The sequence below is a fragment of the Podarcis pityusensis genome (assembly GCF_964106645.2).
Source record: "Podarcis pityusensis genome assembly, chromosome: 12".
Taxonomy (NCBI): domain Eukaryota; kingdom Metazoa; phylum Chordata; class Lepidosauria; order Squamata; family Lacertidae; genus Podarcis; species Podarcis pityusensis.
In genome coordinates this window covers 43,679,132-43,691,998 of record NC_138037.1, presented here as the reverse complement: position 1 = coordinate 43,691,998, position 12,867 = coordinate 43,679,132, and the positions used below count along the sequence as shown (strand labels likewise).

At 43.5% G+C, this 12,867-nt stretch overlaps 1 protein-coding gene and 1 long non-coding RNA gene across 11 annotated transcripts in view; one reads left to right on the top strand and one right to left on the bottom strand.

Moving 5' to 3' along the window:
* RBMS3 (RNA binding motif single stranded interacting protein 3) overlaps positions 1-12,867 on the bottom strand; it is a gene marked incomplete at its 3' end in the record, with an annotated part of 764,091 nt that overhangs the window by 312,551 nt on the left and 438,673 nt on the right. The window lies entirely within an intron of this gene.
* LOC308459545 lies at positions 10,154-12,140 on the top strand. Of its 2 annotated transcripts, none has more exons than XR_013978109.1 (3): positions 10,154-10,471; positions 11,040-11,074; positions 11,865-12,140. It is a non-coding gene; the product is annotated as an uncharacterized lncRNA (long non-coding RNA). The 2 variants fall into 2 exon arrangements; XR_013978110.1 differs by having other exon boundaries at positions 10,168-10,471; positions 11,935-12,140.

Genomic DNA, 12,867 nt, shown 5'->3' with positions numbered 1-12,867 from the left:
AAATCTAAATTATGCTCTTATGGTTCAGTCATTAGCATGTTTGCTTGGAAGTCCAACTAATTCAAATAGATTTAACTTTTTTTATGTGCGCTCCAGCTACAATCCTATGCACACTTACGGAGGTAAACAGAACCCCCCTTGAACAGCGGCGGAGCAAGCCAATTGGGTGCCAGGGGTGGTGCGTGTGCCCTGCGCCCAGGGGCGGGGCCAGCCAGGGCAGGACGCTCCCTGGGGCCTCCGAATCTGCCTGCCTCCTCCCACTCAGCCACCCTACAGCTGGGGGGGGGGAGGCGGCGGGCAGACCATTTGGGACAGTGCGGAGCCTGCAGGCGACCAAGCCAACGTGTCACTCCCAGGAGTGACAAGCGCTGCAAGCCCCCACGGTAACTGCTTCCCGGCATTTTGTCACCCCCCTCAGTGATGACACCCGGGTCAGACCACCCCCACCGCACCCCGCTTCCTCCACCCCTGCCCTTGAACCCAGTGGAATCTCTGAGCAAACATACTGCATGTTGTAACAGAGAGTGGAAATTATAATCTCTCTCTTTTGCCAAGACAGTGGTTGGTTGGTTTTCCAGAGTTACAACCAGTCCCTTGAGGGTGAATTGGATTGTGACTACACCACTGGGGAGGGGGGAGATCCACCCATCTCCCCCCCCACACACACACACTTTCCGCACATGTAAGAGAGTCCAAGCCTAAGCTACATTGGGCCGAGGCCGTTTAGGGCTTTAAAGGTCAGCACCAACACTTTAAATTGTGCTCGGAGGTACATGGAGTCATGTGGCAGCCAGGTAAATTTCTGTTTGACTCCCATATTTTGTCTCCTTAAACTCTTATCCATTATGACAAAGTAATGAACCAGAGACACATAAGCAACGCATGAAACACTAGGTTTACAAAGCAGCAAACGTGGGGGTTTTTTGCGGTTGGAACGGAACAGCTCTAGAATCAAAACATGCAACTCATTTTAGTGTATGTAAATTCAAACCAAATGTTACATGGAATGTCTCTCCTCTTTGCATTCCATTCCCTTCTCTTCCATTACAGGAACACCAAACTGAAGAACAGAATGTTAGGAGGACAGGGGGAAATATACTATCTAAGCAGGAACAGATACGACATTCCTGTTTTTACTTAGTTCTGTGGTCACATGTGCTTACAGTCACTTCTTTCTTATATGCAACTGAAAGCCTGAGTTCTCAAGCCCTAATTAGAAAATCTCATGTTGGTATGAGGTTTACTACCAGAAAAATGACTGATGACAGTCCCTGCTATATGCACGCTTGCCAATATTTCAAAATCCATAGAAGAACTTTCTCCCCTGCTTGCATGCAGCAATCCCATAACTAAGAAATCATCGGCTGATTGCCTCCTTTACTGCACACAGGTCTTAAGAGCGTAGTATGGCTTTAAGTATATATATTTTGCTTACCCTCTCCCATTGTCCCCCTCCATCTTGTGACGTCTTCTCTCTGATCCATTAAAAACCTGATTTAGATTTTATTTTTATAGGGGGCAGGAAGTCAGATATTTCCATCATTTCCTAAATTCATATCACATTCAGAAGTGTAAAATAAAAAGCCACAATTGTGAACAGCAGAATTGTGTCTTTTGCAGCTGATGAGCTGAGAACATTGCATTGCAATGCAATGGTAAAAGACTTACTTTAGTTTTTGTCTCAAACATCCCAATCCTATGCATAATGATTCATGGGTCCCACTGAATGCAATGCGACTTACTATCAGAGAGCACAGAATTATAGCTTAACAATTACATCCTTGAAATGGACCACTTGCAAAGTGTTTTTCTTTTTAACTGACTCATTCTTTTGTCTATTTCTCCCAAGATGGAACTCAAGGTGGCTTGCAACGTTTCAAAACACTGTTGTAAAATACAAAGTAATAAAAACAGACAAATTAAAATAAACCAGAACACACTTGGAACCAGTATTAAAATACAGTTTGCCCTGACATCAGCCCAGCAGTCAGCATCATGTACACCTTAGTTTTCAAAGGCCTGTCTAAATAGGAAGCTCTTAGCCTGCAGGCAGAAATCCACAATATGGGAACAGGCACAGAAAGGCTTTCTGGTTTCACCACCAATCATGCCTCTGATGTAGATGGGACCAAGAGAAGGAGCTTACCTGAGGATCTTAGCACCCAGGCAGCTTCATAAAGGGAGACCGGATCTTTCAAGTAGCCTGGGCCCAATCCAACTTGAAATAAACCTTTGCAAAGAGCTTGATTTGAACAACTGAGCTCTAGCAATTGGGGTGGGAGGGGTCACCCCTTAATTTGCTTCCTTCACTGGCAGCACAAACTTTGGTAGCATTGCATAAACTGGGGGAAATTCAAGCAAGGTATATTATGTATTTCTCAGGGCAGAGTGGAATCCACCTACCATCTCTTAAATTTTGGATGGCTAAGAGTGTCTGTTATCAGCTTACTTTGGTACAGCAGCTGCATTCCTACGTAGGAAGAGGAGATCTTGCCTTGGTCATGCATACATGTGTTTAAGCTTTGAGGTTGAGCTGAGTTTCGCTTTTTTTGGATTACTATTGCTTGCAATGGGTTATTTTGTATCTGGAGTGTTTTCTTATTTATTGCAAGCTGCCAAGAGATTGATAGGCTGTAGGGTGGCACACACAAATGTTGAACCTAAATAAATGCATGCACTTGTTCCAACCATCCTAGAAAACTGCAATAATCCTATAACTGTGCTCCTTCTTCTTCCCCTATTTTTATTTTTAAGTAAAGAAGAAACCTCGCTTGTTTTGTTGAAGTGTCCACACTTGCTGGAGAGGCGCTGTGCTTTCAGTGCTCTTGAAACTGGAAGAGCAATCCAACAGCGACACGATATCCCATTCTTCAACCACCCTTAGATAAAACCTTGCCCTACTGAGGTCAATAGTGAAATTCACAATTATTTCAGCTGATGGTAGCATTCCATCACTGGTGCTTTGCTCATTATTTGATTGTTTACTTGCTATCTTCTTCCCGTGAATGAAGACAGATGGACACTGCCTTCCAAACAATAACTCAAGATACTGCTGTGTTATGGTTTGGAGTGCATTTTCTTTTTAAAGTGCCATTAGCAACAAAACTATTAGCAGAGCTTCTGTGTTCTGTTCAGGAACGGGTCCTTTACTTTAGCATTTCAAGTAGGTCTCACTGTTGCAGAAGAATTATGTTTTCAGATAAGGCTGATAACTACAAAGCTACTGTTGGAGGGAAGGATAAAAATGAAGGTTTGCCCTGGGAGACAACGTTCTTTATCTAGCTGTTCCCCCATTCAAAATTCAGAACAGATTAAACACATTCTAGATTCTCTTTCAGTTTAGTCTGCTGGATCACTTTACAATGCAGTATGTGGATGACTTGTTTCCACCCACTGGTCCCCTAACCACAAATGGGACCCCGAGCTTTGTTTTTAGTTAATTACCCACTGAGAAAAAAACGAAACATTTCCCTTTATCATTAAGACAAAAATAGCTCCACAATCATGACCGAAAGTCGGAAAACAGTGGGAAGCAAAAAGATTATTACTTCTCTGCCTGTTGGCATAGCAAAGAGTGTAGACTGAAATTCATTGATGAGCATTCTGGAGAGTCTATTGTGAGTAACACAAGCTGTTATAGTGGATTGTTGCAAGGGCTTTCAAACTTTATTGATCTGGGGCTGAAAAAACCAAAAGAAGCTATCAAGTTCAAATATATAAAAGGATGTTATACCCATGTTCAAATATATAAAAGGATGTCACATAGAGGAGGGAGAAAGGTTGTTTTCTGCTGCTCCAGAGAAGCGGACACGGAGCAATGGATCCAAACTACAAGAAAGAAGATTCCACCTAAACATTAGGAAGAACTTCCTGACAGTAAGAGCTGTTCGACAGTGGAATTTGCTGCCAAGGAGTGTGGTGGAGTCTCCTTCTTTGTAGGTCTTTAAGCAGAGGCTTGACAACCATATGTCAGGAGTGCTCTGATGGTGTTCCTGCTTGGCAGGGGGTTGGACTCGATGGCCCTTGTGGTCTCTTCCAACTCTATGATTCTATGATTCTAAGCACCCAATACAACAACAATGCATGAATTGCTTCCAGGTCACAAATTGTGGAGGTCTGTTATATTTTAGGCATATTCAAATTCAAGTTGACTTCTAAGCTTAGCATGCAACAGAGTGGGGAAAAACCAAGAGTTAACTAAAGCAGTCACTGTTAAAATGTCAGCTGCTGTGTGAAGTACCTGCAATTTCCTATGAGTAACAAATTTAACACAGCAAAGACTAGTTCGTCTGGAAAATGTGTTGCTGTTTTTTTAAAAGGGCTGTCAATTAAACCTGATTAACATCTGAATTTGTTTTCCCCAACCGTGTATATAATATTGTGGGGAAGTGACTATCATATCAGGAGCGCTCTCTAACCTCTCTCATGCACTAGACTAGAACATTTTGAGGTTTTTATAGGTCTGAAAAGGCTGCTAAACCCAGAAGTGCATTTATTAAGAAGAAGAGCATAGTACAGGAAATAGGCTCCAAAAAGTTATGTTTCAGGGAGGGGGAAAAAAGTGAAAAGCCTGGGGAACTAATTAGGATGAAGCTGCCTCTCCCCAAGATTTGACCTTAAACCCTGGGAGAAAACTATACACGACTTATGACAGAATACAATTTAAATGAAATCAAGGATCTCATTTGCCACCAGTTATTCTTGCACCATATGTGAAGCAACATTTGACCATTGTTTTAAAAGGGAGCAGAGTCCTCAATTATATACACACACACACACACACACACACACACACACACCCCTGCCAATTTTCAGAGATGCTCCTGTAACTGAAAGGGTGGTCTTGGTGACATGTACAAATGTACACAATGTGAAGACACCGAATTAATTAACCCAACAAAAAGATTCAAGTGTCGCATTAGCCAAGTCCACAGTTTGGTGCCAAGACCCAATTGGCATGCAGAACACCTTCAGGCAACCACAAAAGATGTCAAAAGTACAAGCACAAAGGAAAACAATCTACCTGCTTCTTGCCGCTCCTGTATTTGCTCTCTAATTCTCCTAAAAAAGAGTGTATCTAAAGAATCCAACCATCAGATAAAGCTGCAACAGTGTTGGAGACAAGCTGACCAGACTTTGCCTTTAAGTTCAGTGGGCCAAGTTCCAAAGGCTGATGAAGTTAATGGAACACAGCTGCCCTGCTCCAAAGCTCACACTGGCACTTGGGTAAAAATCTGAAGGGGCACAGTTAATTTGCACAACTCGGTGCACATGGTTCTGACAGCAACGTGCACACAATTTGACCCTGTTGGGAGTACGAAACTCCTGAGGCTTCGCTCACAAGGGTCATAGGAACATGCAAGCCCACTTACCACGACAAGGTGATGATCCAGCGAGTGATCTCTTAAGGCAAATCATTAAAAAAAAGTGTAGTATGAACACTGACAACTGGGAAACACTGGCCTGCGAGCGCTCCAATTGGAGAACAGGCTTTACCAGAGGTGTCATGGGTTTTGAAGACGCTCAAACTCAGGACGCAAGGGAGAAACGTGCTAAGAGGAAGGCACACTTGGGAAACCCTCACCGTGATCAACTCCCGTCCAGAAACCTAGGTCCCCACTGTGGAAGGAGGTGTGGATCCAGAATTGGCCTCCACAGTCACTTACGGACTCACTGTTGAAACCATGTTTATGGAAGACAATCTTATTCGGCTACGAGTGATCACCAAAGAAAGAATACAATTTGAGAGAACTCCTGGTCAAGGTTGCCAGACAACACATGTTTTTGGTATTCTTGTCCTATAATGGGTTAACCCTAAATCAAGGTGGCCCCATACAAGTGCAGAAATGAACACAAAGTTCTGAAATTGGTGGTGCTGCGGACATGATCCGATATACTGTGCTATTTTATACCTAGAAGCATCTTCTCGTGCTGTAAGCACATAATCTGTTTTATCAAAAGACCTTCAAGAGAACTGTAAGGTCACCTGCCAATCCAAACAGTTTTCTGCTAAATCTGATATTTTACCTTGCCAAGCCCTCTTCAAATCAGGAAAAGTGCCTTTAAGTACCTATTGCCCTGGGAAGCAAGTCAATACTATTATCTCAGGATTACATTTAAAATGTTATAATTGTTTAAGGCACAGCAGGGAAAAATAAACTTACTGGAATTTATCTGCAGTGATAGTTGAAACAAAAACTGAAGGAGATAAGTGTCAGAGACTACTGACAAATTCTAGCACATATTAAATGCCTATCGTTCTACAGACATAGGTCCTATAGTCAAGCTAGGCTACCAAACAGTATAGAGTAATTGCTAATTGTCACCAGCTAGTTAATGAAATCTACTAACTTCCAAGACTTGCTTCCTTAGCAAATTTAGAAGAACTTAAGTCTCTTTCTTTCTCTCTCTCTCTCTCTCTCTCTCTCACACACACACACACACACACATAGTGAAATTTATAAATGAGCCATCTATTTCCACACTTTCACAGTTTAAGTATCACATATATATCTGTTTTTAAGGGAGTTCCTAGGTTATTTTTTTATGTCACCAGTAACGATACTAAAAAATTTAAAGGTAATAGGCAAAAGAAAATAATTAGGAGGACAGGATTACCATCATACCCACCAGACATTTTGGCGGCTAAACAGTACAACTTTTTTTTTTTAAGCTTCAAAATCCAAAGTTTTGTAAATTATTTACTTTCTACGAGGTCCTTTCTACTCCAAAGGGAGCTCTGATCCCCTGCCCAATGTGATGAGCTTAGAGTAATTAAATAGGTATGAACCCATTTGGTTCAAATTTTCCCACTGACAAAAATGTCAGTTGGGAGAAACATAAATAAAGTAGCACGTTTATTTCAATTTTTTGCTATACCCAATAAATAAAATTTATTAGTGAAAGAGGTTTCGGCACAACTTAGCCACTTTCTCCACCACTTTTATTATTTCACATGGACCTGTTCCATATTGCTATACTCATCCAAGTCCCTCAACATTAAGAACAGGAAAACACTACGGCAGTTCTTCATATGTTGCCATATAATCATCACCCACCTTGCAAGGTATGGCCCCAATTTAAGACTGGTGACGTTATTGAAGTTCCATGACACAAAGTCTATGCAAAAATCCCAGGTTACCTGGGAATATTTCAGCATGAGGTTCATAATTAGTGGCAGCTAAAGACCATCTTAGACAGCATCTTAAAAAGCAGAGACATCACCTTGCCAACAAAGGTCCATATAGTTAAAGCTATGGTTTTCCCAGTAGTGATGTATGGAAGTGAGAGCTGGACCATAAAAAAGGCTGATCGCCGAAGAATTTATGCTTTTGAATTATGGTGCTGGAGGAGACTCTTGAGAGTCCCGTGGACTGCAAGAAGATCAAACCTCTCCATTCTTAAGGAAATCAGCCCTGAGTGCTCACTGGAAGGAAAGATCGTGAAGCTGAGGCTCCAATACTTTGGCCACCTCATGAGAAGAGAAGACTCCCTGGAAAAGACCCTGATGCTGGGAAAGATGGAGGGCACAAGGAGAAGGGGACGACAGAGGACGAGATGGCTGGACAGTGTTCTCGAAGCTACAAACATGAGTTTGACCAAACTGCGGGAGGCAGTGGAAGACAGGAGTGCCTGGTGTGCTCTGGTCCATGGGGTCACGAAGAGTTGGACATGACTAAACGACTAAACAACAACAGAAAGACCATCAAACCCTGGTGCATTTTCAGTCCCTTTTCAGTCTGAGTGACCACAGAGTTTGCTCTGGAGCTGGGAAGAAGAGTCTCTCCAATCTAAAAATGGGCTGGTGTTTCTGCTGATCTCCTCCACTGGTCTGGCCCCAGTGGGCTCAAAGTATGAGTATCACTAAGTATGAGTATTACTAAGAAACCAACAAACAAAATCCTTCCAGTAGCACCTTACTGGAAGTATTACTGTCCCTTTTGCCAAAGTCTTCTGATACCTTGAGGCCACATGGACTTGTGCAGAACTTGGGGATTCACCACTGCATTGCATTCAACAACATGGCCTTGTTCTGATACAAGCCTTGAGCTCACATGGAAGGTAACTTGGACAAAACTTAACACTGGGGACCTCCTGCACCCCTACCCCATGTTATCATGGAACCACAGAATTAGAAATACAGTGGTACCTCTGGTTACGAACTTAATTCGTTCCAAAGGTCCATTCTTAACCTGAAACTGTTCTTAACCTGAGGTACCACTTTAGCTAATGGGGCCTCCCGCTGCCAACGCACTGGAACACGATTTCTGTTCTCATCCTGAAGCAAAGTTCTTAACCCAAGGTACTATTTCTGGGCTAGCGGAGTCTGTAACCTGAAGCGTCTGTAACCCAAGGTACCACTGTATGTTACTTATGATTAGTAAAACTAAGAGCACCAGGCCGTTTGGGGGATAAAACAAGGAGGAGCAGAACCATGAGCACCACCTGGAACTTATTGAAGGAAAGGTGGAATGTGAATGTAAAAACAAGTAAATAAATATCAATCTGAAGTTTTGTGCATGTGAGGGGAAATGGTACCTGACAGCAGCTAAATTATTAGGAATGGGAGATAACTGGCTTCTTAAAAGAACTGCTGTTTCTGGGAAACTTTCTGGAATCCATGCAAGGCCCATCTGTTCACACTGTGAACAGGGGAAGAGCATGCTGGGTCTGTTTTATGTGCTATTCTGAAATGTGTTTTGGGGGGCTATATGCTCTTTTTAGTAATATTAGCTTTTTAAAAAAAGTTAATTTATTCTGTTTTGCTCTTTTATTTATTTGTACTCACAGCTCGCACCTTTCACCTGACACCCAGGACAGGTAACAAATATCACAATCCAAATAAGTACAATATACACTAAAACCATAAAATCAAATCAAAATAACAGTAACAACAGCAACAACAGAACAAGAAAACTCCAAACCAGAATTGCAGTGCATAGCCATGCAGAGAATCTGGGTAAAGAGGCGTATCTTGACAAACTGTCAAACAGAATACAGTGGTACCTCGCAAGAGGAACGCCTCGCAAGACAAAAAACTCGCTAGACGAAAGGGTTTTTTGTTTTTTGAGCTGCTTCGCAAGACGATTTTCCCTATGGGCTTGCTTTGCAAGACGGAAACGTCTTGCAAGTTTGTTTCCTTTTTCTTAACACCGTTAATACAGTTGCGACTTGACTTCGAGGAGCAACTCATAGAACGCGGTGTGGTAGCCTTTTTTGAGGTTTTTAAAGACTTTGGTGATTTTTGAAGCTTTTCCAAAACTTTCCCGACACCGTGCTTCGCAAGACGAAAAAAATCGCAAGACGACAAAACTCGCGGAACGAATTAATTTCGTCTTGCGAGGCACCACTGTAAAGTGAAGGTTCAAAAATGCACTACAGAAGGGAGGTCTTTCTGCAAGCTGGGAGCCACCACAGAGAAGGCCCTGTCCACTGCCCCCCAAACCACAGACAGTGGCAGCAGTAGGGGCAGCAGGGCCTCCCCTGCAAATCTTAATTATCTGGACACGTGGACATGGGAGGAGGAACTGCTTCAGATATTTGAGGACCCCAGTCATTTAGGGTTTTAAAATGTCAATATTAACACACTGAATAGAACTTGTTAATGAATTGGCAGTGATGCTGCTGGTGGCTATCTCTGGCTAGACATATACATATACATATACATATACATATACATATACATATACGAATGACACTAGTCTTGAAAGGTTTGCACTGGGCACCAATTCACAACCAATTGGATGAGATGGGCCTTTAGTCTGAAATTCAACACACACATACCTTTGGTTTGGAGCTCGAGAAAGAAAGCCACATGTGTATGAGAGGGAACAAAGAAATTACCGGTATCTTCTTCATCTTCCCAGTAAGAACCCCCTCCCTCCCCACACGCGTAATTAATTAAGGAAAACCAAGGTATGCAGTGGCATATTATTAATGAACCTAACATCCATTCTGGGCCCTGAGCACACATCACTTGGTCCGCCTTTGGTTGTTTTCCTCCTCTTAGAGTTGTTTTTTCTTTATTTCTAAAAGATGTTTCGTTTTGTACTTCTGCAAACATCAAGCTTATCTTGTGTGTAGGTGGTGCCTCTTTGGCTACAAAAGGAATGGCAAGCACCAGGTGCCTATCGGAATGGTGGTGCTTAGAACCCTATATTATTCTCCCATGTCACGTCCATTCCAGTTCCTAAGCAGGTGTACAGGGCTAGTTAGAGTTCTTGATTAAACCAGGAAATCAAACTGGCATGCACACAGTTATAAAGAGCCCGCAAGGCCAGATGCAGAGGGCAGTAATTCATGCTCTGAGAAATGGGCTTGTATACTTTGGTAGATGAACATTGCCATGAAGTATGGAAACAGTGTACTGAAACTTCCACTACTCAATCCCTCTGAACGCTTAGCTATATCAGAAAGGTGTGGGGGTGTGGAGGATTATATGAGAACTTCCGTCCAATTTCCTTCCCAACAGGTGGGCGGGGTTTGCGACACTGAGCGGGCTTACCTGCTTGGTTGCCTCCCACCTGCTTTAGGGTGGCCTCATCCCGCCCCCGGCCTGGGAGGACAATGGTGTTAGGATATTTCCGTTCCACCTTAAAAGGGAGCAGGCTTTGTGAGTCAGAGTCTGCGTATTTCCTGTTCACAGGATGTTTATGTTTTCTGTTGCTTTCCTTTTCTCTCTCTGTGTCGTAGACACTAAAGCAGGCAGTCATGTTTTTCTTTGTTCTGATCAACGCTGAATAAAACTTGTAAATAATGCTCTCCTGAGTGCGACTTTTGCTGTGACTATCTGCTGATAGAGTGTGCATGAGCTCTGGAATGTGGCAAGAAATCTTCTAGAAACTCATGTTGCTAATTGCTGATACTGCGTGCCTACGGGAGATCGATGGATCGTCCGGCAGACGGCTTGGGGCCATGATGGACTTTGTCTCCCTGGCAGTATCCCAACAAATGGATGTATGGCTGGGGGTAGGGTGAGGGCTAAGGGAAAAGAGGCTGACCCCTTTGGCCAAACCTTACTCTGTTTCCTCCTCTTCCAGGTTCATGATGTGTTCCTGTGAGCAGCCAGGTTGAGGTAAGTAATTTTGGTTTCTTTTGTTGGCTGGGCGCTTCGCCAGGCCCAAGAGGGCGGTGTGTGCCCCAGCTACAGGCTGTTTACCAGCATTTTTGTTGTTTTCAGCAGCGGTGGCACTTGGGAGGGAGCGCAAGGCCCCTCCGTTGCCGCCGTTCACCGTGGAGCGCTTTGCCGGGCCCGGCTTTGCTTTAGGCCGCATGGTGGCCTTTTGTTTTTGGTGATGGCGGCGCTGGGGAGGGGATACATGGCCCATTAAAGGGTTGATTGCAGGAGTCCCTGGCCCTAGAGCAGCGGCATGTAGGTCAAACTCCCGGCCAAGGTAAAGTGGGAGGGCAAGCTGTGTAAATTCGTGCTTTACAATCCCCTCCTACTGCACCTCATTGCCCTGCACATCCTCAATCCCAGTCAGGCTGAGAGGGTTACATGCCAAGGCCAAGGCCAAGTTTCCCACATTCTTAAGTTGAATCAAGTTGTGGCCAATTTGAACCCATACTTTGGTCTCTCCTCTCATTCTTTTGGGGGAGGGTAGGCTCCACGGACAGGGCTCAGCGCGTGTGCTCGCAGACCTTGCAGCCCCGCTGTGCATTTAAGATACATGTTTGTTGTCGTTAAATTCTTCAGTTCGCCTTCCCTGACCATTAAAATTAGCAAAGAAAAGAAATATGCAAATCATAAACCGGGGAGGCAACAACAAAAAAACTACTTCCCAACTTTACATCTTACTGAGCATCTTTTAATGTTTGCATCTGATTGTATCATGTATCTGTTTTTCATTCTTCCCCATATGCAGTTCCGTTCCTTGCTTTATTCAATGATTTTGGGCCATTCCACGGTGACAGCTCTTGTTTTGTTTTATCCAGTCCTATTAGAGAACGCTCGCTTGCTGTTGTTATGCGTCAATTAGTAGGCACGCCACCCAAGGAAGAACAGTCTCAAACGGGAGGCTTCATCAAGAGGCGTCCCCAGTGAACCCTTTCGCAGCAAGTGAAGATATTTCCTGAGGTCTGATGGCTCAATTCACAATTGTATGTGTGTGTGTGTTTTAAAATAAAGACTGTGGCAATTATCTATGCAACCCTGTGCATGTTTACTTGAAAGTAAGTCCCACTGTGTTCAATGGGGCAAACTTCCAGGTACGTAGGCAAAGGACTGCAGCCAGCAAATCTGGTTTCGTTGCTATACCGTTTACAGAGAATGAACTTTACATCTACACCAAACGTTTAAGCCATCAAGTCTGCTTAACAAGAGGCTGGAATCATGACACTATACAGGCAGCACACTCTGCTGTGAGCTCTGGGTTTAATATTAAACAGCAAAGCAAATGCTAATGGGTCTACTTTGCTTCTGCCTAGTTGCTGTTGCCACCTCCTTCTCTTCCAAGCTGGGAAACCAAACACCCAACTGCCTCCTTACAACTAGGAGGCAAAGGTGGTAGCACTAACATCCAGGTAGATGGGCAAATCCTTCACTGGGTCGCTAAAGGCACTTGTTTATAGTGTTATGAGGTGTGTGTGGGGAGATGTAGGCTGTATGCTTGAGCCCCCTTCTAATTCCTGGATCCAGATGGGATTTAATTCCTGGAATAATCAGGCAAGCTTCCTGGTGAGGTAATGGCCCTCTAAGTAGGGGCCATTAAGGTAACAAAGGAAGTGTCTCTGTGCCAGATAACAAAAGGGTGGGGGCCCCTTCCTCAACTTTCTGGTAGTTAAAATAAATTTAAAAAAAATAAAAAAATTGTTTAGTAGCACCTTAGAGACCAACTAAGTTTGTTCTGAGTATAAGCTTTCATGTGC